Source organism: Dama dama, chromosome 20 (assembly GCF_033118175.1).
Source record: "Dama dama isolate Ldn47 chromosome 20, ASM3311817v1, whole genome shotgun sequence".
Lineage (NCBI taxonomy): Eukaryota > Metazoa > Chordata > Mammalia > Artiodactyla > Cervidae > Dama > Dama dama.
The window spans coordinates 65,442,561-65,470,315 of record NC_083700.1 but is presented as its reverse complement, the minus strand read 5'-3'; the positions used below and the strand labels follow the sequence as shown (position 1 = coordinate 65,470,315).

Sequence of the window (27,755 nt, the reverse complement as noted above, 5' to 3'; positions counted from 1 at the left end):
TTCCACACAAATTTTAATTAATGACCTTGGCATCTAGACTATACACAATAAATTATACTTTTTCTGTTCAGCTTTTATCTTAGGGGCCAAATTAGGAAGAGGGGAGGCTTTCTAAACTTGAAGTTCAGGAATCCAAAGGTTGAGTCTTTAATATCACATAGAAGTCTGTATTTTTAATAATGTGGTCCAAAAAGAAGCTTTTAAAAATAGTACAGCATATTTTGTGGTGGTTGTTATTGTCCCTGGGAATAATATTATTTCAGATTCACCTGTTGTTTAGCACTATAGTTGAATTTCGACTGTATTTTCAAATACTGCTTCTATCTAGCCAGGTTTAGCTAAAGATCTCGGCTGACCTGTTACTAAGCTTTGTGCCCTTCAGAAAATGAAATAGTATAGTATAAATATGGCTTCAGACAAATCTTAAGACGCTCAAGAGTCCACAGACCACACTAAGAACCGCTTCCCTGAATAAAGGATTTGTTTTTATATGTATATATATCAACCAAACCCTCCTGTACTTCAACTTGTTATTCAGTCACTGTTATAGTGGGAAAAAAAAGATTTCAGCTTACTGTTTGCCCTGTAGAAGGTACAAAGCAACTGCAATAAAAGAAAAAAAGATGGTTCTTCTTCTAGGCTGTTTATTGGATTCTGCTTGAAAATTAACACCTTTGTTCTAAATACAGTTAAGCCTTGAATAGCACAGCTTTGTACTGCCCAGAACCACTTATGCACTGATTTTTTTTTTTTCCAGTAGTAAATACTACAGTATTGCCTAGCCCAGGTTGGTTAAATCCAATGAATCAGAATCATGGAGTCACAGGAACCAAATATTCAGAGAACTGACAATCCAAGTCATACATGGATTGTCAACTGTGTGGCGGGGGGTGGGGGGGCATATAGCACCCCTAACCTGCCCCTCACCCGTTGTTCAACGGTCAACAGTACTTCCTCAGCAGATGGCGGGATAGTATTTTAAGGCTGTATTATTGCAGGCCAATTTGTAGCTCATAAAAATACTCAGGATGTCATCAATACACCCATAACAGTTTTGATGAGCTTTAATCCACAAGAGTCAGCTTCCCCTTTTCCACATGTGTTTTCCACTTTTCCACTCCACCCACACATGAGTCTTCAGGCCCAGTCCCACCTGCACCATTATTATTTCTCAAAGTTCCCTTCCTTTTGCCAGTAAAGCTAGTGTGCTTTGGTATGTATGAGAAGAGAGAAGCTGGCTGAATTTTTCATTTTTCAAATTATTGTCTTGACATCTATCAAGACAAGTAGGGCTGTAGTATTAGCCAGAAGCTACGTGGACATCCTCACTGTTAGTCTTAAGATAAAATAAATATTCCTAAAAAAAAAAAAAAAAAAAAAATAAATATTCCTAAAGTTTCCTGGTTCCCTTTTGTCCACAGAAAGGTCCAAGCCCCTTAGACTGGCCTCCAAAGCGCTCTCCCTCAATGTGGCCTCAATGTGTCTCCCCATTTTCCACCCCCCCCCCCACACGAGTCTGACCCCAATCCCACCTGCACCACTATCATCTCTTGAAGTTCCCTCGCTTTTGCCAGGAGGGAATGTCTTCTCCCCTGGCTAATCCTGCTCCAAGGTCAGGTCTGTGTGAAGTGAAAGTCACTCAGTCGTCTCCAACTCTTTGCAACCCCAGGGACTACACAGTCCATGGAATTCTCCAGGCCCGAATCCTGGAGTGGGTAGCCTTTCCCTTCTCCAGGGGATCTTCCCACCCAGGGATCAAACCCAGGTGTCCCGCATGGCAGGCGGGTTCTTTACCAGCTGAGCCACCAGGGAAGCCTGTCTCTGTGAGGTCTTCTCTCATCTCTAGCCTTCCTCCTCCGTGCTCCTCCATCGCTGTGTCTGCATCACTCATTTAGAAGCCCCAGAATGACTTATATTTGCTGGAATAATGAATTTTTTAGGAAGCAGTGTGGTCAGTTTCCATAACAACTGAAATAGCAGTTAGAATTCCTGGACTGGAACTGACAGGCAGGTTGCTGCCGTTGTAGCTGCTTCTGGCAGGATAGCTTTTAGGTTAATTGTGAGCCTAATCAGACACTTCTTATACCATATGGCTGCTGCCTTCTTACAGGGAACAAGCAACAGCAACTCCTCTCCATCCCCAAGCTGGCTATTTCTTGCTCATTTGCAAAATAATTTTAAGTGGGGACAAGTAATGCACTGCCTGTCATCTGAGTCAAAAAAGTGTTCAGGGAGAGTGTACCGTCTGGACCAAAGGGAAGAGTGACAAGGATGGACCTCGTTAGCCCTTTGAATGTTGTGTGCCTATTACAACCTCTTTGTTCATGAAGAAGGCAGTTCTGTATCTATTTATAGAGAAATGCCTTCCAAAGAACAGATAAGGTATCTCACAGGATAAAGCCTGATGATCAAAAGGATTGAAAAAGATTCTAAGGTTGTCCACAAACAAGATATAAGGACAATGCTGATGTCCAAGACAGGGATGCAATCATTGTCGAAAACAGAAAATTATTTGGAAAATGTAAAAATATCCTAAAGAGCCTCATGACATCCCATTAACAGGCTCCTACAGTTTTTCACAACCTTTTCTGGTACATTTCTTTCCTTTTATCTTTTTTAAATCTCTTGATCATTATCTTGCTATTATCCAATCTATTTTGGCTTCTTTTACTCTTCTCTGCTTTTCATGGCCTGCCTATTCCCCAAATGTAACATAGCCTAAATTCCCATTAATACCTACCCAAAGCCTTGGTAGAAGTGCTTCCGTTTGGACAGTCATCTCATGTTACAGGTGAAATGAGAGACTACTGCCACAATAATCCAGACATCACTCAACGGCTGTGGCTTTCGGGATAGCAGGAACTCAGGTAGCCTTGTATGTTTTGGTATTGGTGCTCATCCACTGCTTTTAAAGAGTGAGCTTTAGGAAGTTCTTGTGTAATATTTTGTCTTATTCTGTGCATTTTCTAACCACTGCCCAACTTGTCCTCCTTACTTCCTGGAGGAAGATTAGACAAATGAGATTTTTTGCTTAAAATCTATTATCTCAATGCCTGTCATTATTTTACTGTGGTCTACTGTGATTTCACAGTTGACCTCTTATTAAAGAACAAGAATAAATCTGATTTTTAGCAAGGATTTTCTTGCAGATCGGGTTAACATTTTTGGTGGAATTGACTCAGGTATTATTATTTTACCTTGATGGAGCTATAATAGAAACTATTATTTATTATACACTTACTTAACACACAGCAGGCACTGTATAAAATGTTTTATAATGTTATCTTGCTTAATACTTGTATCCACTCTCTGGAATATTATCACCATCCTACTTTTCAAATAAGACATCAGAGAGTTAAGGAATTTGCTAATAAGTGGTGGATCCAGGGTCAAAAGCTTGGATTTTATCATTAGCAAAGATGCTGCCCGGTGTTTTCCTTGAAGTGACCAACTTACTTTATTACTTTTCTAGAAAATGTCTGCCAGATACTCAAGTCTGAAAAACCAGAGTTTTATCTGTTATTCAGTCTTTCAGAAGGTAAAAATGGCGTTCACCTGAAAAAACAACTAGTCCCACAGCTCAAACAATCACACAGTGCTTTTCTTGAGAAAACCATTCAACGTACCTGGTGTGCTGAAGTACCTACCCATCTTCCCATTTTGTCACACAAAATATTACAGTGACAAGTACTTAAGGGTCAAAATTAAACTTTTTCATTGCACCATCAAGAGCATTCTTAAGTAAAACTGGCAATTTCTTTCTTTCTTTCTTTCACTGTGAGTTTATGGTGGTGAAGAATACTAGAATGATTGGCTTTTATTGGCACCACAGGTTTACAGCCAGCGCTTTTTCACCATCAGAGAAAAGCAAATAACCTCTTAGTGTTGTAATGAAAACAGGGGACCAGAGTTTGTGGACCACACTTTGAGAACCCTAGGGTTAATTGGATTTGGGGAGCGTTGTTGAGCAGCTATATGAAGCCCTAGACTTAGGGTTTGGAAGATCTTGCAGGAAAATAGTCCCTTGTGCCTTGTTTTCACTTGTCCTTTGAAAAGCAAATAACCTTACAAATGGGAGGAAATGGTCAGGGAAAAGGGGTGCATCTACTGAAAGTCCCCATTTCTCTGGGCTCCTGTGGGTCTGGAAAGGTTCTGAATGTTTCTCTGTACCCAGTGGTGCAAGCGAGGCCTGAAAGGAAAGTGTGGACGCTTGTTAGAACTGGGAAAGAGGAATGCATCAAAAGGTCCAGCAGGAGACTCCAGAGCAGGGGCTGAATGGAAGGTAGAGGGGACACACCTCAGGGACCAACAGTACTGGCAAGACTAGGACTAGAGGAAAAGTAAAGAAAACCCTCCAGATGGGAGACAGTCCTAACTTGGAGACTGAACTTTGAGCTTGTCTAAGTCCACTTGGGCTGTTATAACAACATACCATAGACTAAAAAGCAGAAACTTATTTCTCACTGATCTAGAGACAGGAAATCCAAGATCAGACCATCAACAGATTCAGGGACTGGCAAGAACCCATCTCCTGGTTCCTATACATCCATCTTCTCACAGTGTCCTTACATGGTAGAAGGGGCTAGGGAGCTCTCTGTGGCCTCTGAGCCACCAGGGAAGCCCCAAATAATAGATAATAGTTTAACTGTGATTATTGTTGTTAAGTCCCTAAGTCATGTCTGACTCTAAATTATTCACCTCTTCATTATGTTATGTTGTTGGGTTATAACATAATGTTTATTAATTTATTAGTTTGTAATATAATGTGTGCTCAGTCCTGTCTAACTCTTTGCAGTCCCATGGACTGTAGTCCAACAGGCTCCTCTGTCCATGGAATATTCCAGGTAAGAATATTGGAGTGAGTTGCCATTTCCTCCTCCAGGGGGACTTCCTGACCCAGACATCAAATCCATCTCCCTTGCATCTCCTGCTTGGCAAGTGGATTCTTTACCACTAATCCTATTCACGGGGCTTCTCTGGTGGTTTAATGGTAAAGAATCTGCCTGCCAATCTAGGAGATGTGGGTTAGATCCCTGAGTCAGGAAGGTCCCCTGGAGAAAGAAATGGAAACCTACTCCGGTATTCTTGCCTGGAAAATCCCATGGAGAGAGGAGCCCAGCAGGCTATAGTCCTTGGGATCACGAAAGAGTCAGACAAGACTTAGCAACTAAACAACAATCCTATTCGCTAAGGCTCCACCCTCATGACCTCAACACCTCCCAAAGGCCCCACCTCCTAATACCATCACATGGGCCTTTGGGATTTAACATAGGAGTTGGGAGGACAAAGAACTGAACTTTCAGGATTTCTGACTACCAGAAATCACTGGGTTAGACTAAGAAAACTCACACTTGGTTGAGTTTCCACTATGAAGACAAAACAGGCAACTCATGAGCTAGGCTGGGTTCACACAGAGAAATATTCCCATGTGACTCCAAGGCCCGGCTGCCCTAACTGTGAGAGATCATGCCATTCTAGACGTAGTCGCGTGATTGCCACAGCTCTTTCTCCCCTGAAGGGGCCCAGGTGAGTGTTGACACTCACTCTGACCAACACCTATATTTCCAAAGTCCAGGCCATTCAAGATGGGAGTAATGGAAGAGAAGCATTGGGCCACTTTCCCAGACAACCTCAGGTGCATTTACACACCAAAGGATATCTTTCTAATGTTGGAGAAATGCAGGCATTGTGTGCTGACAATGAACCTACTTAATTATATAAACCTTTTCACTGCCAAAAACTCTAAGTATGGTTTGACTAGAACAAAACACTTTCTTCACATCAATGAAAAAGACCTCTGAGTGCCCCGTCTATGTCTCTCCCAGGTATGTGAAATTCCATTGTTTTGTAAAAGCACTTTTTAAATTTTACTTTTTTAATTGGAGTATAATTGCTTCACAATGTTGTATTAGTTCCTGCAGGACAATGGCGCGAATCCGCTATATGTAAACATATGTCTCCTCCCTCCTGAGCCTCCCTCCTGCACCCCTCACCCCTCATCCCTCCCTCTAGGTTGTCACTGAGCACCAAGCTGAGCTCCTTGTGTTACAAAGCAGCTTCCTACCAGCTAATATTTTACACATGATAGTGCATAGAAGTCAATGCTACTCTCTCAATCCATCTCACCCTCTCGTTCCCCCTCTGTGTTCACAAGCCCATTCTCTATGTCTGCATCTCTATTTCTGCCCTGTAAATAGGTTTATCAGTAGCATTTTTGGAGATTCTGTACATGTGCATTAATATACAACATTTATTTTTCTCTTTCTGACTTACTTTATTCTGTATGACAGACTCTAGATTCATCTACATCACTACAAATGACCCAATTTCATTTCTTTTTATGGCTGAGTAATATTCCACTGTACATATGTACCACATCTTCTTTATCCATCATCTGTCAATGGAAATTTAGATTATTTCCATGTCCTGGCTATTGTAAATAATGCTGCAGTTAACACTGGGGTACATGTGTCTTTTTGAATTATGGCTTTCTCAGGGTATATGCCCAGGAGTCAGATTGCTGGGTTATATGGTAGTTTGATTCCTAGTTTTTTAAGAAATCTCCATAGTGTTCTCCATAGTGGTTGTATCCATTTACATTCCCACCAACTATGCAAGAAGTTCCCTTTTCTCCGCATCCTCTCCAGCATTTATTGTTTGTAGATTTTTTGATGATGGCCATTCTGACCAGTGTGAGGTGCTACCTAATGAAATTCTGTATTAGCTTCAAAAAAGAAAGCAATTTGAACCCATAACATTATTTGAATCATTGCCAAACCCCTCCCAAAGCACAATGATTTCAGAATATACATTGTGTCTTTTACATATTGTGAATATCTTTTTGTGAGTCCCATGAAAACTGTTTTAGAAGGCCAAGGGCAACAAGTAGCAAATATTTGAGGATTTGGTGCTGGTTGGACCTGAGGAAGCTTGGTGCTTCTGGGGTTTTTTTCTGTTTTAGATGGAGCACCTTGACTCCATATTAATCTCAAACAATGATTCACTATGGAGGTGAAAGAAAAAATAGCCTAAGCTAAATGATACATAGACTTTAAGGGGGTTGCTTAAACTCCCCTAACAATAAATCTGCTCCCTTGCCACTATATTAAATTCTTCCATTAGGTATATATGTATTGTGGGGTTACTTTCATTAGTTCATTTGACATATTTTTTGAGTTTCTGCTATATATCAACAAAATGATAAACTTAAGCTTACAAAGATGAGAGAAGGCTTCCTAGTCTAAAGGAGCTTATGTTGTAGAAAGGTGACAAAGAAATAACACTGCTTGGTACTTGCAATGGCAGAAGCATAGGTGATGGAGAGAAAGACGAAGTGGGGATGATGGGGTGGAGAGGGGACATCAGAACCGTGTCCTGAGGGAGAAAAGGAATTGGCCAAGAGCAAGTGGGAAAAAAACTTGGGATGGGCCTACGGCACAGAGAGGGAACAAGTGTGCAAGAGGGAGTCCCAGGGGTGAGGGGGTGGAAATTGGCAAGAGATGCCATTCAAGGAGATAAGGAATGTGGGAAGAAGTGGCTTTGGGCGAGTCATAAAGAGTTCAGTTTTAAACATTTCAAAATTGAGATGCTAATAGGACATCCAGAAGTAATGTCCATTAAACGAGAGGTTTTTGAGATCTGGTACCCAGAATGCAAGTTCTGGCTGTAGATAGAGACATGGAATTCAGCAGGACGGCAATGTTAGGTAAGGCCATGTATGCAGGAGAGATTACCCAGTGGGCTTGAGTAGAGGGAGGCTAGAGGAAATTTGAGATCTGGAGGCTTGGAAATACCTGTGCCAGAGCCAGAGAATGAAAGAGAAGAAAGCAGAAAACAAGAGCAAATGGTGTCATAGAAGGCAAGGGAGGAGATACTTTTACATCCAGGAAACTTTCAATAAAATATAAGGAGAGGACTTCCCTGTTGGTCCATTGACCATGTCCCCCTGTGCCCTCTTCTATTCACGGCCCCCTGCAAAGAATGTCATAGATATTTTTGAACTTTATGTAAATGGAATCACACTGTATTAGTTTTTATCTGTTTTCTTTCAATATATCATTTTAATGACCACATACTATTTCTTTGTATTGCTATATCATAATGTATTCAGTCTAATGTCATGCATTTTACTAAAAATTTTTTAATTAACTAAATACTGTGGGGACTTTCCTGGCAGTCCAGTGGAAGACTGGACTCTGCCCTTCCAGCACAGGGGGCACAGGTTAGACCCCCTGACTGAGGAACTAAGATCCCACGTGCTACACAGCACAACCAAAAAAATAAAATTTAAAAATAAAAAAATTTTAATTAATATAAAATAAAAATATTGTGAATATCTATGTAACAAAACCATTATTTTTCCTCTTAGGATAAATCCACTGACCTGAAAACTTTTAAGACTTTTTATTTATATTACCAAATTGCCCTCTAGAAATGTTGCACCAACTTTATATTCTCATCACAGTTTGTAAAATGTCCAATTTCCACGGTATGGCCCACAATTGAACACAAAACCCCAGATGTAATCCAACTAAATTTATCCACAATAAATGTCCCTACCTGTCTTAAATATCCTTACTTCCTTTTACAGTACAAAAATAGACCCCAAGCACAAATAGTCTCCAAGTTCTCTGATAAAGACAAAAAAAGAATGGTAGTGTTGGAAATGACCTTGGAATTTATCTAGTGCAAAAAGTGCATTTTCAGCTAAGACTACAAAAGCCCAAAGAGGAGAAATATCAAAGCAGACATATTATCCAATGAAAACCAAACCAGAAAATCATGTGTAGGAAAAAAAAGTGCAAAGAAACAAAACAAAATGCATTTTGGGCAACTACATTTGGATAGTGATACTATGGGAGATTTTTCATTTTCTCACTTTTCTGAGTTGTCTAAATCTTCAATAAGGAGCATGTATTTCTTATACAATAGAGAAAAATGACTGTATATAAGAGAAGGAAAAAAACAGAGAAGAGAAGCTGAGTTTATAAATTGCATATTATAGTCATTAAATGCATGTCTAGTGTCATAATGTGAAAGGGTTACAAGATAGGGGGAAAGGTGGCTTGATAAGTTTAAGAAGATTTTGGAAGAAGAGTATTCTGGAAGAGTATGAAGTCCAAGAATTCATAAACGCAGCAAGCAGAGCCTGAGGAAGCAACTGTTAAAAGGCACCAGTCTGTAAGTGTGATGAGTTGTGTTTGGAATAGGCCATGGATGTTGCTATGTGAAGGACAGGGCTTTTAGTGGCATTTACTCATGAGCAGTTTGGAAATCTTGTCTCTGTTTGGATGAGGCGAGGTTGGGGTGCTATGAGTTGTAGGAGCATCATGGGATGTAAATGTTTAGGAATCACCTTCATAGAGCCTGTGACTTCCTCTCCCCCAAGACCTGAGCCTTCCTTGTCTACATAAGAGGCAGAGTCATGGAATCCAGTTTCAGAGTCTTATCTTAATTAGACATTTCACATGTCTCGCTAAGGCTGTGATGGTTTTAGCTGAATGAATCACAGAATCACAAACTATTAGAGTTGTCAGGACAGAGATGAAATTATGTCTCCCAAAAGTCTCTAAGCTAATAACTGGTGGGCCCTGATAGAGTTGCCAGATTTAATCAATAAAAATATTTAATAAAAAAAATCAACAAAAAATAAAAAATTTATTTAATCAATAAAAATCAATAAAAAATAATCAAAAAAAATAAAAAATTTGGGTTTTAGATAAGCAATGATCATGTTTAGTGTAACTGGAGAGTCTGTGTTTCACCTGGCACCATACTAGTCCATGATGAAAACCCACTGCCTGGTGACTGAAGACTGTGCAGTTCTCTTCTGAAAGCAGGCCAGTCTGATTCCCAGAATGGCCTTACATATGAGGGCCTATAGAGCTTAGTGGCCACCGAGGTCAACCTGGCCCTTGGGGATAGTTTTTTCATCTGTATAAAAGTTACAAATAGCACCTACTTCACATTGTTGTTGTGAAGATTTAATGAATTATTACAAACAAAACATATAGGAAAGATACTTATTAGGGTCAAATACCAAACACTGTGAACTAAATACCTTTATCTGAACAGTCTGCAGTCACTTCTTCAACTTGTCGCTGACCCACTCCATTGGTATGAAATAGGCTCACAGCCCGGTACCCAGTATCTCCAGCTTGATGCAGAGGAAACTAAAAGAATCCCTCATCTGCAACAGAAGGGATGGCACCGATTTTGATAAGGCAGTGAGGATTCTTATTAACCATTATAGCAAATATTTGGAAAACTCAGCAGTGGCCACAGGACTGGAAAAGGCCAGTTTTCATTCGAAACCCAAAGAAGAGCAATGACAAAAAATGTTCGAACTATCACACAATTGCACTCATCTCACACGGTAGCAAAGTAATGCTCAAAATTCTCCATGCCAGGCTAAAGTCAGAATTTCATGTGAACCATGAAATTCCAGATGTTCAAGCTGGATTTAGAAAAGGCAGAGGAACCAGAGATCAAATTGCCAATATCCACTGGATCATCGAAAAAGCAAAAGAATTCCATAAAAACATCTACTTCTGCTTTATTGATTATGCCAAGGCCTTTGATTGTGTAGATCACAACAAATTGTGGAAAATTCTTCAAGAGATGGGAATACCAGACCACCTTACCTGCCTCTTGAGAAATCTGTATGCAGGTCAAGAAGCAACAGTTAGAACTGGGCATGGAACAACAGACTGGTCCCAAACTGGGAAAGGAGTACATCAAGGCTGTATGTTGTCACCCTGCTTTTTTTAACTCACTTGCAGAGTACATCATGAGAAACGCTGGGCTGGACGAAGCACAAGCTGGAATCAAGATTGCCAGGAGAAATATCAATAACCTCAGATATGCAGATGACACCACCCTTATGGCAGAAAGTGAAGAAGAGCCTCCTGATGAAAGTGAAAAAGGAGAGTGAAAAAGCTGGCTCAAAACTCAACATTCAAAAAACTAAGATCATGGCATCTGATAGCATCACTCCATGGCAAATAGATGGGGAAATAATGGAAACAGTGAGAGACTTTATTTTTGGGGCTCCCAAATCACTGCAGATGGTGACTGCAGCCATGAAATTAAAAGACGCTCACTCCTTGGAGGAAAAGTTATGACCAACCTAAACAGCATATTAAAAAACAGAGACATTATTTTGCCAACAAAGGTCCATCTAGTCAAGGCTATGGTTTTTCCAGTAGGCATGTATGGATGTGAGAGTTGGACCATAAAGAAAGCTGAGCACCAAAGAATTGATGCTATTGAACTGTGGTGTTGGAGAAGACTCTTGAGAGTCGCTTGGACTGCAAGGAGATTAAACCAGACAATCCTAAAGGAAATCAGTACTGAATGTTCATTGGAAGGACTGATGTTGAAGCTGAAACTCCAGTACTTTGGCCACCTGACGCAAAGAACTGACTCGTTTGAAAAGACCGTGATGTTGGGTAAGACTGAAGGCAGGAGAAGAGGACAGCAGAGGATGAGATGGTTGGATGGCATCGCTTACTCAATGGACAAGTTTGAGCAAGCTCCGGGAGTTGGTGATGGACAAGGAAGCCTGGCGTGCTGCAGTCCATGGGGTCGCAAAGAGTTGGACGTGACTGAGCGACTGAGCTGAACTGAACTGAACTGATAGCAAATATTCACTCATGATAGAATCATTATCTACACAGTACATTGTAAATATTACATTGTAATATTACATGTATATTATTTACATTACAATGTAAATACTACATTGTAAATATTAAAAGAAAGATCAACATTACAGACTCCCTGCAGTGACCACTGGGGTATTTACAGCAAATTGCCTTCCTTAGATTATCTAATCCAGAAGTTCAAAACAAGCTAACAATCAGAATGACCTGGGGAATTTTTTTGAAGATCTTTTTCATTATGAAAATATTTCAAACATTCAGCAAAGCTGAAAGAATTTTATAGTGAATGCTTGTAAACTCACAGTCTGGATTTTACCATTAACATTTACAATAACTGTTTTATCAGTTATCTGTCCCTCTATCCATCCCTTTACCCATCCCTTTATACATCCTTTTTTCCTTACACATACTGCCAGGATCTATATAATTTCCCTGGAGAACTTTCTAAAACTGTAAATTTCAAGGCCTCAACCCCAGAGGTTCATAAAACTACTCTGTACAGTAGAGAAAAATGATTTTATATAAAAGGAGGAAAAAATAGAAAGGAGAAGTTCAGTTTATTGCCTATTATAAATTGCCTACTATAATCATTTAATGCATGCCTAAGATCATGGTGTGACAGGGAATACTGATTCAGGAGCTTTTTCAACCTCCTCAGGTGATTCTGATGCACAGTGAAGTTCAGCAGCATATCAGTCAGAAGAAGCCAGGTTATGCTGTTGAAGCTAGGTTACGCTGTAGTAACAAGTAAGCTGTTCTAAAAATCTCTGAATTATAGAGTGATAAAGATGTTTCTTTTTTGTATTCTTCCTCCACCTCTTCTTCTTCTTGTTCTGGACTAATGCTACATGTCTTGCCTGGGCTTCACTCTGGTAACCATGTTAATTGATCCCCTGATGTTCAAAATATTGCTAGTATTACAGCAAGGTGAAAAGATATACAGTAAACCACGTATATTGGCCATAAAACCCTCTGCCTAAATGTGACACATATCCACCTCTGCCTACATTTCACTGGCACTTGGGCACTTTTGACACATTATTGGCCAGAAGTTTATTAATGCATCTTTTGTTACTCAAAATTTATTGACTGGAGACCTTTCACTATCACTTACATAAATCACCAGCCACAGATGTTATTAGTAGTTTCTGCAAAAATCCATATGAGTTGAGTTTAAAAGGTGAGGATGAGTAGTATTTCCTCACAGAGAAGCACTACTGAAAAGAAGCTGTAATATTTAGAAACATAATGTAAAATGCAGATGTTTCCAGAAAAATATCTGCCTCTGTTTCACTGACTACGCCAAAGCCTCTGACTGTGTGGATCATAATAAACCATGGAAAGCTCTTAAAGAGATGGGAATACCAGACCATCTTACCTGTCTCCTGAGAAACCTGTATGTGGGTCAAGGAGCAACAGTTAGAACTCTGTATGGAACAAATGACTGGTTTGAGACTAAGAAAGGAGTACTTCAGGACTGTCTGCTATCACCCTGTTTGCTTAATCTATACACTGAGCACTTCATGAGAAGTGCCAGACTGGATGAGTTCCAAGCTGGAATCAAGATAGGCGGGAGAAACATCAACAACCTCAGATGTGCGGATGATATCACTCTAATGACAAAAAGCAAAAAGGAGCTAAAGAGCCTCTTGATAAGAGTGAAGGAGGAAAGTGAAAGAGGCAGCTTAAACTAAATATTAAAAAAAACTAAGATTGTGGCATCCAGCCCCATTATTTCATGGGAAATAGAGAGGGAAAAAGTGGAAGTAGTGACAGATTTCCTCCTCTTGGGCCCTAAAATCTCTGCAGATGGTGACTGCAACCATAAAATCAGAAGATGTTTGCTTCTTGGCAGGAAAGCTGTGGCAAACCTAGGCAGTGTGTTGAAAAGCAGAGCGATTACTCTGCCGACGAAGTTCCGTATAGTCAAGGCTGTGGTCTTCCCAGTGGTCGTAAACAGCGGTGAGGGCTGAACTGTAAAGGAGGTAGAGCGTTGAAGAATTGATGCCTTCCAACTGTGGTCCTGGAGAAGACTCCTGAGAGTCCCTTGGACAGCAAGGAGATCAAACCGGTCAGTTTTAAGGGAGATCAACCCTGAATACTCTTTGGAAGGGCTGACGCTGAAGCTGAAACTCCAGTGTTTTGGTCATCTGATGTGAACAGCTGACTCATTGGAAAAGTCCCTGATGCTGGGAGAGATTGATGGCAGAAGGAGAAGGGGGTGTCAGAGGATGAGATGACTGCATGGCATCACTGATGCAATGGACAAGAAGATGGGCAAACTTTGAGAGATGGTGAGGGAGAGGGAGGCCTGGTGTGCTGCATGCAGTCCATGGGGTCTTGAAGAGTGGGACATGATTGGGCATCCGAACAAAACAATGATGTAAAATAGCACAGAAAACCGCTAATTTAATAGAGACTCTGATTTACAGACAAGGAAGCTAGCATCTGAGGATACAGAGTGACTCTCCCAAGGTCACCCTGCTACTTCAAACCAGAAATGGTCTAGAATCAAGGTCTCCTGACTCCCAATGTTATGTTCAAGGCTACCTCCCTGAAGCTCGATAATTTAATAACTATACACCAGGTATTGATAAATAAGGCACAGTCCTTCTTAACAAAAACTGCTTCTTGGCCTTTTGGCTAAGATCACATGTAGTATGGGGGTTCCCTCATAGCTCAGTGGTAAAGAATCTACCTGCCAATACTGGAGATGCAAGAGAAACAGGTCCAATCCCTGGGTCAGGAAGATCTCCTAGAGTAGGAAATGGCTACCCATTCCAGTTAATATCCAGAAGATGTTAAGAAGAGGTGGCAAGAATACACAGAAGAACTATACAAAAAAGATCTTCACGACACAAATGATCACGATGGTGTGATCACTCACCTAGAGCCAGACATCCTGGAATACTAAGTCAAGTGGGCCTTAGAAAGCATCACTACGAACAAAGCTAGTGGAGGTGATGGAATTCCAGTTGAGCTATTTCAAATTCTAAAAGATGATGCTGTGAAAGTGCTGCACTCAATATACCAGCAAATTTGGAAAACTCAGCAGTGGCCACAGGACTGGAAAAGGTCCGTTTTCATTCCAATCCCAAAGAAGGGCAATGCCAAAGAATGCTCAAACTACCGCACAATTGCACTCATCTCACACGCTAGTAAAGTAATGCTCAAAATTCTCCGAGCCAGGCTTCAACAGTATGTGAACCATGAACTTCCAGATGTTCAAGCTGGATTTGGAAAAGGCAGAGGAACTAGAGATCAAATTGCCAACATCTACTGGATCATCAAAAGAGCAAGAGAGTTCCAGAAAAACATCTACCTCTTCTTTATTGACTATGCTAAAGCCTTTGACTGTGTGGACCACAACAAACTGGAAAATTCTTCAAGAGATGGGCATACCAGACCACCTGACCTGCCTCTTGAGAAATCTGTATGCAGGTCAAAAATCAACAGTTAGAACTGGACATGGAACAACAAACTGATTCCAAATAGGAAAAGGAGTATGTCAAGGCTGCATATTGTCACCCTGCTTATTTAACTTATATGCAGAGTACATCATGAGAAACGCTGGGTTGAATGAAGCACAAGCTGGAGTCAAGATTGCCGGGAGAAATATCAGTAACCTCAGATATGCAGATGACATCACCCTTATGGCAGAAAGGGAAGAAGAACTAAAGAGCCTCTTGATGAAAGTGAAAGAGGAGAGTGAAAAAGTTGGCTTAAAGCTTAACATTCAGAAAACTAAGATCATGGCATCTGGTCCCATCACTTCATGGCAAATAGATGGGGAGAGAGTGGAAACAATGACAAACTTTACTTTCTTGGGCTCCAAAATCACTGCAGATGGTGATTGCAGCCATGAGATTAAAAGACACTTACTCCTTGAAAGAAAAGTTATGACCAACCTAGACAGCATATTAAAAAACAGAGGCATTACTTTGCCAAAAAGGGTTTGTCTAGTAAAAGCTATGGTTTTTCCAGTAGTCATGTATGGATGTGAGAGTTGGACTATAAAGAAAGCTGAGCACCAAAGAATTGATGCTTTTGAACTGTGGTGTTGGAGAAGACTCTTGAGAGTCCCTTGGACTGCAAGGAGATCCATTCAGTCCATCCTAAAGGAAATCAGTCCTGGGTGTTCATTGGAAGGACTGATGCTGACACTGAAACTCCAATACTTTGGCCACCTGATGTGAAGAACTGACTCATTGGAAAAGACCCTGATGCTGGGAAAGATTGCAGGCGGGAGGAAAAGGAGATAACAGAGGATAAGATGGTTGGATGGCATCACGGACTCAATGGATGTGAGTTTGAGTAAACTCCAGGAGTTGGTGATGGACAGGGAAGCCTGGTGTGCTGCAGTCCATGGGGTTGCAAAGAGTCGGACACGACTGAGGGACCGAACTAAACTGAACTGACCCATTTCAGTACCTTTGCCTGAAAATGTCCATGGACAGAGGAGCCTGGAGGGCTACTGTCCATGAGGTCACAAAGAATCAGACATGACTGAGTGAATGAGCACACTCACACTCCTGTCAAGAAATTCCCAGTCCCAGGACTTAGGGTTAAGACTCTGCACTTCCAGTGCAAGGTGGGAGTGGGTTCGATCCCTCATTAGGGAACTAGGATCCCACATGCCAAGCCCACAACTCAGAAGATGAGAAAAAGATGCAACAACTTCAAGTTTATTAGACTTTCAGTTAAAAACAAAAAAGTGAAAAAGTTCCCTGTCCCATGTGAGATTCTTTCACATAGTCTTCGGCTGACTCTATCAGCAGGCATGCTTCATCCTATTTGGCAAATAACTTGAAGCATCAATGTGTTTCAGAACTAATAGAGGTACTGTTTTTGAGGATAAAGTTCTGTTTTTCTTAATTGTTTTTGGTCAGAGAGAGCCAATTCCCAGCTACCCTACAGAAACTCAGCATGATGACACACAGCTCACCCCAGATACAGGATGTTTAAGTGATTCATGGGCCACAATAGTTGAGGATTGTTCCTAGGGCATAGTCATTTCATGATCTGATGGCAGAATGGCTTTTCTCTGAAAGAAATCATTCAGTTACAAAAGCCCAAACCCAACCTTGAAGCCTGTTTTCATTTAGAGAGAAGGAAATATTTCAAGAGGCAGAAATCTGATAACTTTTTTTTCTTAAAATGACTTTTTTTTTCTGATAGATTTTTAAACAACTTTGAGGACTATCTAAAAATAAGATAGTTTGATTCACAAAAGACATTTGAAACCTTCATAGGCTATAACTGTGAAGACTATCCATCTTTAAAGATGCTAAAATTGTACTGCAATATAAAAATGCTGTATGTAATCTTTGTAAAAAGCATGGAACGTTAGAGCTGGTAGTACTTCTAAGCATCACTAACATGAGCTGCCTTGTTTTACAGATGATAATCATGATGTTTATTGAGTGTTTCACCATGCCAGCTACTGGTCCAGGCAATTTATTTGCATTATCACATTTTGTCCTCACAGCCAGTAGGCATTACCTGTTTTGTAACTGAAGAGGCTGATACTCAGAGAGGACAAGTGACTCCGTTAAAGTCATCTCACCCGATAAAGGTCTAGGGTGTGAACCTAGAACCTGAGTCCTTTGATCCAGAGCTCCTTTGGTGTGAAAAGGAGTATAGTTGTCACTGTCATGGGGCCACAAGTCTCCTAGACATCAATTCATCAACAATTGCCTGTGATGCTTCCCAAAGTTCCCTGGGGACACCAACATAAATGAAGCAATTTCTGCTCTCTGTGAGCTTCTATCTGGCAAAGAAAAGGAGAGAACATGGGCAAATTATGTGTCTGGAAGTCACAGGAAAAGAGATTTTTAAGCTGTTTATCAGCGATGTTAAATGCTACTAAAGAATCAAAAACAGTAAAGTCTAGAAGAGGATCATTGAATAATATAACAATTATGCAATTACTGTTGAACTCTATTTTTTTTATATTTGTTTACTTAGGCCACGCCTAGTCTTAGTTATGGTGCTTGGGCTTTGGTGTCCCTCGTCGTGTTGGAATCTTAGTTTCCTGACCAGGCATCAAACCTGAGTCCCCTGCAATGAAAGGCAGTTTCTTCACCGCTGGACCACCAGGGAAGTTCTTACTGTTGAACTTTAAAAGATCAATTTCAGAGAGTAATAAGAGGAGAAAATAGCTTGCAAGAGGCTAGGGAGTCAATAAAAGAGGAAGAAATTGAAATGGGCAGTTTCAGACTACTGGAAAAAAAAAAAAGAGGAAAGAATGTAGAGACAACTAGAAGATACAGACAATGGTGGAAATGTTTTTATTTGGGTTGGGAAGAACTAAGTATGCTGCTTACCGAAGAGATAGTGCTAACAGAGTAGTAAATTTAATGTGGACAAGAAAGAGTTTTTGGAGCTGGCAGGAGGAGAGGATCCATTCATCATTAAATTATTTACTATTTCAGCCATTGTTAAAAAGTAGGCACCTGAGACATCCCTGGTGGTCCAGTGGTTGTGACTCTGCACTCCCAATGCAGGAGGCCTGGGTTCAATCCCTGGCTGGGGAACTAGATCCCACATGATGCAACTGAGAGTCCAAGTGCCACCACTAAGACCCAGTGCAGCCATGTAAATAAACACATAAAAAATAACATTTACAAAGAAAAAAAAGTGGATGACTTATTATAAATACAGTAGACATTTGTGTTTCAAGCACTATGTTGGGGGCACTGTGGTAAGCAAAGTATACTCATGTTCTATAGAGTCTAATATGGAAGACAGACTTTAAGTAAACTGTAGATAGATAGATGGTTACTATATCCTATGAAAACACTATGACAGAAAATGCCGAAATGCTACAAGAGGCAAAGCAGAAAAGTTAGCCTTAGAGCTAACTAATTGTTTGCATGCATGCTGTCATTTCAGTCATGTCCAACTCTTTGCTACCCAATGGACTATAGCCTGCCAGGTTCCTCTGTCTGTGGGATTGTCCAGGCAAGAATACTGGAGTGGTTGCCATGCCCTCCTCCAGGGGATCTTCCCAACCCAGGGATCAAACCCACATCTCTTAATGTCTCCTGAATTGGCAGGTGGGTTCTTTACCACTGGCAACACCTAGGATGCCCAAATAGTTGTATAATATCTTCCAAATGAGAGATAGGAGAGATGGAGAACAAAGGATAAAGATACACATTTTGAAAATGTTCAGGAAAGAAGATAATCTTCACGTTAATAGTGAATAATAGAAGGACTCAAATGCCTATTGAAAGTGAGAAGACTGAAAATATGTTTGAGGATTTGAGGACAATGGGGAAATATATTAGAATCTATCTGTGGACATCAAATTTGGTATCAGCAAAAGAGGGATATATCTATTAAGAAACATTAAGAGCTTTTAAGAAGTTAGATAGAAACCCAGTTGGCTCTGACCTTCTTGGGGAATTCTTAGCAACCCAGAGCAGACGCAAGTCAAGTAAGTGGTAGGTTGGGCAGAGAGCAGGCTGGTGGTTCTCATCACGGTCACAATAGAATTCAAAGGGTGTAAAACATTCAGAGTTACGAGAATGGGTCTGGAACCCAGCTGGTCAGGAAATGGAGCCCCAAGGGAACAGAGCAACTCACTGAGGTCACAGTGAGATCAGAGGACAAGTTGAGAAGTCAAAGTATTAGTCATTCAGTCATGTCCCCATGGATTGTAGCCTGCCAGGCTCCTCTTTCTATGAAATTCTCCAGGCAAGAATACTAGAGTGGATTGCCATTCCCTTCTCCAGGGGATCGTCCTGATTCAGGGACTGAACCTGGGTCTCCTGCTTTGCAGGCAGATTCTTTACCATCTGAGCCACCAGGGAAACAATCAGAGGTTAAGGGAAAAGAGACAGGGAGAACAAGATGTGAGCAGGGTGGGAGGACAGATCCAAGTAATGATGCACTTCTAGGTTCAGCCACATCAAAGAGGAGCTAAAATTGGGGTAGTAATGAGGGCCAGTGGTGCTGAAGAGGTTTAAAGAAGCTTGAGGCTGGGATGAGATGGGAATTAAGGCCTAAAGAACATTGCTTATGACATTAGAACCTGTGGAATGCTGTCCTCTCTGCTTTGCCTTGAAAAAATAAATGTTATGAGCTTTCCAAACCAGATACATATATTTGGACATGTACAGCCATATATGTATGTATATGTATACATATATGTGTGTGTATGTGTAAACACACACACTATTATATATCTTAATTTCCTGTAAGTGGTCTGGGCATCTCAGATTGATGGCTAGTCCCCATCCTTGTTGTTGGATTATGTTTGATTCCAACTTTGATGTGGATGAAGCCCTGCAGATGTAACTCGGGAAGAGCTAAAAAGATGAGTGACCTCTTCTTGTTATTGTTGTTGTTGTTAGTTGCTAAGTCATGTCCGACTCCTTGCAACACCATGAACTGCTAGGCCTCCCTGTCCCTCTCTATCTCCCAGAGTTTGTCCAAGTCCATGTCCATTGAGTCAATGATTCTATCCAACCGTCTCATCCTCTGCTACTCTCTTCTCCTCTTGCCTTCAATCTTCCCCAGCATCAGGGTCTTTTCCAGTGAGTCAGCTCTTTGCATCAGGTGGCCAGAGTATTGGAGCCTCGGCTTCATCATCAGTCCTTCCAATGAATGTTCAGTTTTGATTTCCTTCAGGATTGACTGGGTTGATCTCCTTGCTATCCTACAGTTACCAGGATACAATAAAATCTCAACCAGGGACACCATTGCCTGCTTTCAGTTCAGTTCAGTTCAGTCACTCAGTCATGTCCAACTCTTTGCGACCCCATGAATCGCAGCATGCCAGGCCTCCCTGTCCGTCACAAACTCCCGGAGTTTACTCAAACTCATGCCCATCGAGTCGGTGGTGCCATTCAGCCATCTCATCCTCTGTCGTCCCCTTCTCCTCCTGCCCCCAACCCCTCCCAGCGTCAGGGTCTTTTCCAATGAGTCAACTCTTCACATGAGGTGGCCAAAGTATTGGAGTTTCAGCCTCAGCATCAGTCCTTCCAATGAACACCCAGGACTGATCTCCTTCAGGATGGACTGGTTGGATCTCCTTGCAGTCCAAGGGACTCTCAAGAGTCTTCTCCAACACCATAGTTCAAAAAGCAGCAATTTTTCAGCACTCAGCTTTCTTCACAGTCCAACTCTCACATCCATACATGACCACTGGAAAATCCATAGCCTTGACCAGACGGACCTTTGTTGGCAAAGTAATGTCTCTGCTTTTTAATATGCTGTCTAGGTTGGTCATAACTTTCCTTCCAAGGAGTAAGCGTCTTTTAATTTCATGGCTGCAGTCACCATCTGCAGTGATTTTGGAGCCCAAAAAAGTAAAGTCTGACACTGTTTCCACTGTCTCCCCATCAATTTGCCATGAGGTGATGGGACCAGATGCCATGATCTTAGTTTTCTGAACATTGCCTGCTTTACACCATTACTATTCAAAAGATTGTTAAGTATAATAGAAACTACATCCATGCATTTGTTTGTATTTGGGATTCAGCTAATTATCAACCTGTTCAGCTAATTACAAATAGCTGAGAAAAGAAAAGAAGCTAAAGGCAAAGGAGAAAAGGAAAGACATACCCATTTGAATGCAGAATTCCAAAGAATAGCAAGGAGAGGTAAGAGACTTCCTCAGTGGTCAATGCAAAGAAATAGAGGAAAACAATAGAATGGGAAAGACCAGAGAGCTCTTCAAGAAAATTAGCTACCAAGGGACCATTTCATGTAAAGCTGGGCACAACAAAGGACAGAAACAGTACGGACCTAAGAGAAGCAGAAGATAGTAAGAAGAGGTAGCAAGAATACACAGAACTGTACCAAAAAAAAGATCTTCATGACCCAGATAACCATGATGGTGTGATCACCCACCTAGAGCCAGACATCCTGGAATGCAAAGCCAAGTGGGCCAGCTGAGCTGCTTCAAGTCCTAAAAGATGATGTTGTGAAAGTGCCACACTCAATATGCCAGCAAATATAGAAAACTAAGCAGTGACCACAGGACTGGAAAAAGTCAGTTTTCATTCCAATCCCAAAGAAGGGCAATGCCAAAAAATGTTCAAACTATCACACAATTGCACTCATCTCACACACTAGTAAAGTAATGCTCAAAATTCTCCAAGCCAACCTTCAACAGTACGTGAACCGTGAAACTTCCAGGTGTTCAAGCTGGATTTAGGAAAGGCAGAGTAACCAGAGATCAAATTGCCAACATCTATTGGAACATCAAAAATGCAAGAGAATTCCAGAAAAACATCTACTTCTGCTTTATTGACTATGCCAAAGCCTTTGATTGTGTAGATCACAACAAATTGTGGGAAATTTTTCAAGAGATGGGAATACCAGACCACCTTACCTGCTTCCTGAGAAATCTGCATGCAGGTCAAGAATCAACAGTTAGAACTGGACATGGAACAACAGGCTGGTCCCAAACTAGGAAAGGAGTACATCAAGGCTGTATATTGTCACCCTGCTTTTTTAACTTATATGCAGAGGACATTATGAGAAATGCCAGGCTGGATGAAGTAATTGAAACAGTGAGTGACTTTATTTTCTTGGTCTCCAAAATCACTGCAGATGGTAACTGCAGCCTTGAAATTAAAAGATTTTTGTTCCTTGGAAGAAAAACTATGACCAATCTAGATAGTATGTTAAAAAGCAGAGCCATTGCTTTCCTGACAAAGGTCCATCTAGTCAAGGCTATCGTCTTTCCAGTAGTCATGTATGGTTGTAATAGTGGGACTATAAAGAAAGCTGAGTGCCGAAGAATTTATGCTTTTGAATTGCGGTGTTGAAGACTCTTGAGAGTCCCTTGGACTGCAAAAAAGGAGATCCAATCAATCAATCTTAAAGGAAATCAATCCTGAATATTCATTGGAAGGCCTGATGCTGAAGCTGAAGCTCCAATACTTTGGCCACCTAATGTGAAGAACTGACTCATTGGAAAAGACCCTGATGCTGGGAAAGATTAAAGGCAGGAGGAGAAGGGGACAACAGAGGATGAGATGGTTGAATGGCATCACCGACTCAATGAACATGAGTTTGAGTAAGCTCTGGGAGTTGGTCACAGACAGGGAAGTCTAGTGTGCTGCAGTCCATGAGGTCTCAAAGAGTTGGACACAACTGACCGACCTTATTGAACTCAACTAATGATCACCCTGACATCATCATTCACTTTCTTCCTGAACACAGAATGGGCTCTAACACACCAGCTTTGCCATTTCATTCTTTTCGTCCTAAAGCCAAGCACCCTGCAAAGGCACTTAGGAGGCAGGTCTTCTCCTGCAGGGAACCCCACTAATGAATCCAGGAGGTGTCCCCTGGGAGTATTGCCCCTGAAGATAGAAAGCACCCTGGAGAAGGTGGCTGAGGCGGACACGCTGACGTGATGCAGCTTGTTTCAGTCCTGCGGAATACCAGGCACCCAGGAGGAGGCAGGCAAGCCAGTCCCCCGTGGGCCGGCGGCTCCCGGTCTCCCGCGGGCCCTCCCCTTACTCAGTGCAGCGTTGTGTCGTTGGTGTGTGAGCCCCTCAGTCGTGTCAGCCCTTCGTGATCCCACGGACTGTAGCCCACCAGGCTCCTCTGTCCATGGGATTTTCCAGGCAAGAAGACTGGAGTGGGTTGCCACCTCCTCCTCCAGGGGATCTTCCAGACTCAGATCAAACCCACGGCTCCTGTGTCTCCCGCACTGGCAGGCAAGTTCTTTACCCACTGAGCCCCTGCGGAAGCGGCAGGGATACGCTGTGCTGTGAAGCAGCTGTTCACAGCATTTGCACTTCTCACAATATGGCACCTTTGGCCTCACGTGGAAAAAATTTGAAATTACATTGGTGGTTGAGAATAAAGATTTTTCACCTTTTCTTTTTTTAAAGTGTTGACAGACGCTTTTAAAATGGAACCTCCTACCCCAGGCTGCCTTCGTGAATCACACCATGCAGTATTGTGCATCCGTTTGTTCAGGGATTAAGCCTGAATAACGATACGGGAAAAATCAGTGGGATGACAATAAATGTGACAGCTCCCCATCTCCTGTCAGTCATCTCAGGAGAGAATGCAGCCCACTTGTTCAGATATGTGAAAATCACTTCAGAAGAGTTTTCCTCATGTAACAAATTATCCTGGAAGGATATCAAGGCTCCATAGTTTTTTATGTCAATGCGTTAAGTGAAGGCCTCAAAGAAATGTCAGTGACACCCTATGAAAATTCCTACATCTGCCAGCAGTTTTGGTGCCTTCGCGGCAGTGATAAAAATCACTTTGTTCCCTGGTTTGGAGCCGCGGGAAAAATCAAACCATTGTGGAGATTACTTAAAATTCCACTGTGCCTGCCCCATTTGCCCAAAGAATGTTAAGAATTTGCAGCTGTTGCTCCCACGAAAGGTTTCTAACTGGAGCAGCGGCTGCTGTTTCACACACAGCTGTGGTTAATTTGAGCTGAAGATGTTTTAATTGCCTTTGTGTCAAGATTTATTAAATAACATTTGAGAGGAACAAAAATTATAATAGTCATATTAGGAGAATGCTGAAGGAAGAAAATAATTGAAACGTAGCATTTTTGCCCTGTAAGCCAAGGCTGAAAATATCTTTTTCCACATGACTGGCTTCCAGCCATCCTCAAGAAAGAGTCTGTAGGTAAATCCAGCTACAGAAGCCCTCGTGGCTGCTGCCAGAGCCTAGCCCTTTGTTTCCCTCCCTCCTTTTATGGAAGCACTTCTGCCCAGAGTGGCCCTCCCTTGTTCCCACTCTCCTTTCCTGTTATCGCAGGAGACAGGAGTCATGGTGCTTGGAGCAAACATAGCATCAGCTGGCAATCAGCCTCTCCTGCTAAGTGGTCTGCATTATTTTTGCGAGCCTCTGTAATTGCTGTTTTCCTGGTACATCTCGGCCACCATGGCAATACAGCGAGTGCTCTGAACCCTTCCCATTTGGTCGAGAGCAGCTCTACAAATGAGCAGAAGTCAAAGCGTGGACGTTTCCTGGATTCGCTGCCAAGGCAAAAGAGAGAGAGTGAGAGGCCCTTCCACTAATGAGGGACCACAAGTACTGCCCCTCAAGAGGTTTGTTGCCAATTGTTCCAAGAAAGGACTTTTGAGGGTGAAGAGAGGCCAGACAGGAAAATTACAGGACAAGTTGTAAGTGCTCACTACCATGCTAAAACCTCAATCATGTTTTACATTTTGGTGTTACATATTTCCTTTTAACCGGGAAATCCTCCAAGCATTAAGAAGCACCTAATGGCAACCCACTCCAGTATTCTTGCCTGGAGAATCCCATGGACAGAGGAGCCTGGCGGGCTACAGTCCACGGGATCGCAAAGAGTTGGACACGACTGAGCGACTTCACTCACTTCACCATGGCCAGGTACTGTGTAGATGCTGTGGAGCAGAAGGTCTAGTGGGAGACCTAGACCAAGTGTGAGACAGGCCAAGGGCACCCGAGTGGGGCTTACATCACTCACCCCAGGAAAGGCGATGTGGACAGGCTGATTCCTGCTGGAAGGGGGAAACATTGGATCCAGACCCATGGGATGAAGAGAATCTTGATAGAGTGGAAAGTGGAAGCCATCCAGACTGAGGATGGGAAGAGCAAAAGCACATTGGAAAACTATATCTTGATGCCTATGGTTCCATTGATGCAATTCTCTCAAAATGACAAAATTATATACAGATTTAGTGGTTGCCAGAGGTTAAGGATGTCTGTGTAGAGAGAAGTGGGTGTGGTTATAAAAGGATAGCATAAGGGACTCCGGCACTGATGGGAATGTTTTACTTCTGTATTACATCAGTGCTAATATTCTGGTTGTGATATTGTGATGTGATGTAGTTGTACAAAATGTCACCACTAGGGAAAATGGTAAAGGATTCATGGGATCTCTCTATATTATTCTTACAAATGTGAATCTGCAAATTATCTCACAGTTAGAAAAGCATTTTTTTTAAAGTATGTCTTGATGAAAGGACAGTCTGTGGTTGGACAGGACAATGTTGGGTGAGGATAAGAAATGTAGAAAAAAGTTGGAGAGGCTGAGTGGAACTAGCTCCTAGAAGCTACAAATACCACTCTAAGGAGTTGGAGAAAGGGAAGCCACGGAATGCTCTGCAGCTGGGAAGTGGCATGCTTTTCAGGCAAATCATCCTACTCGTGGGTCTGCTGGACCCCAAAGCCTCACCCTTTGCCCCACACAGAGGCAGGATGCCTTCTGTACACTAAGAGCATGAGGACCTGAAACGTGGCAGGTAAACCTGGGCACAGCAGCCAAAAGAGGAGGGAACACCTCTGAGAGCCAGAGTTCAGGCTTCAGATCCTAGACTTGCTACTTACTTACTCATGCCACCTAAGGCAGTCAACTTCTTTGTGACTCTACTTCCCCATCTGTAAAATGGGAATAATACCAATGTCTGCCTCTCTTAAGATTATTTAAAATTAATACACATAAAGTACTTAGAACAGTGAAGAGTACAGTAAGCACTTGGCAAAAGTTAGCTATTAATATTTTTTAAGGCGTAAAATCTTGCAACTTAGAAACTAGTTGAACTTGGTGGGGGAGACAACGAAAGAATCAGGATGTAATGTTCATCAAAGGAATATGGGAGATCATGAGTATTAGTAGCTAGAAAACAATAGAAAAATTCATGCTGAGGGACATTCTGTAAAATAACTATTTATAATCTTCCAAAGTGTCAATGAAATACAGAGGAACTGGCCCATATGGAAGAAGACCAGAAAGACACGACAATTAAAGGCAGCACGTGATTCTGAACTTGATCCATTGGCTCCAGAGGACATTATTGAGATGAGTCGGACAATTCCATTGACATGTGAATAAGGTCCAAAAATGCAGTTATGTAGGAGGATGTGCTTGGCTCCTTGTCTGGAGGAAATGATGTTAAAGTGTTCTGTAACGATGAGGCATCAGGTTGGCAGCTGATTCTCAAATGTTTCAGACAGTTCTTTGTACTAACTCTTCTGTAACTTTATGATTATTTAAAAATGAAAACAATTCTTTTTAAATCTTTTTTAAATTTCTAATTGAAGGATAATTAGAATATTGTATTGGTTTCTGCCATATATCAACATGGATCAGCCATAGAAATACATAGGTCCACCCCCTCTTGAACCTCCCTCCCATCTTCCCCCCCATCCCACCCTTCTAGATTGTCACAAAGCCCCTGTTCCTGAGTCATACAGCCAGTTCTCATGGCTATCTATTTTACGTATGTTAGTGTATGTGTTTCCATGCTACACTCTCCATTCGTTCCACCCTCTCCTTTTCAGCACCCACCGTGTCCATAAGTCTGTTCTCTATGTCTTTATCTCCATTGCTGCCTTGCACATAGGTTCATCAGTACCATCTTTCTAGATTCCATATATATGCATTAATATATGATATTTGTGAAAACAATTTTTTCTTGAAGTAGAGTTGATATACGTTGTGCTAGTTTCAAGCATACAGAACAGTGATTCAGTTTTGCATATATATTTGTCTGTTCTTTTTCAGATTTTTTTCCCTATTAGATTATTATAAAATATTGAGTAGAGGTCCTTGTGCTATACACTAGGTCCCTGTTGGTTATCTACTTTATATATACTAGTGGGTGTATGTTTATCCCAAACTCCCAACTTATCCCGCTCACCTTGCCTCTTTGGTAACCATAAATTTGAAAACAACTGATTTTAAAAGTAGTGACTAACAAAACCACAAACTAAAGGCTTGTTTAGGTGCAACACCCTAATTCCCAAAGTTAGTCACAGTAGGTCTTAATTGTTTCTGTGACAGGATTTATCCAAACTGCTGTACTCTTCATTTGATGTAGCAAAATGCTATTAATCTAAATGTTTGTAAATAAAGCACCTGTCTCTAGATTAAACTAAAATTGCTCGCATTATTTTCTGAATTACAAAAACAAAAAGTAACAGCTAGCATTTGTTGAGCGGTCACCATATATCAGGCGCCATGGTCCCTGCTTTGCTCATGAGCAGATTCAGGGCCCCAGGAAACTTATCTGCTGAGCGTGTCCTCCAAATTGGGACTGTGGACCCTCCCCTGCACCCTCTGCACTTCTCCCCACTAGACCACCTGTAGTGACTGCTCTTGTTTGTCTG

General features: G+C 41.6%; 1 protein-coding gene and 1 long non-coding RNA gene across 4 annotated transcripts in view; both read left to right on the top strand.

Annotated features, from left to right (window-relative positions):
• Positions 1-27,755, top strand: part of AK5 (adenylate kinase 5) — a 258,867-nt gene that overhangs the window by 197,071 nt on the left and 34,041 nt on the right. The gene's annotated exons all lie outside the window — the stretch shown is intronic.
• Positions 1,821-14,646, top strand: LOC133041170 (uncharacterized). The gene is made up of 2 exons (XR_009689182.1): positions 1,821-2,867; positions 3,473-14,646. It is a non-coding gene; the product is annotated as an uncharacterized LOC133041170 (long non-coding RNA).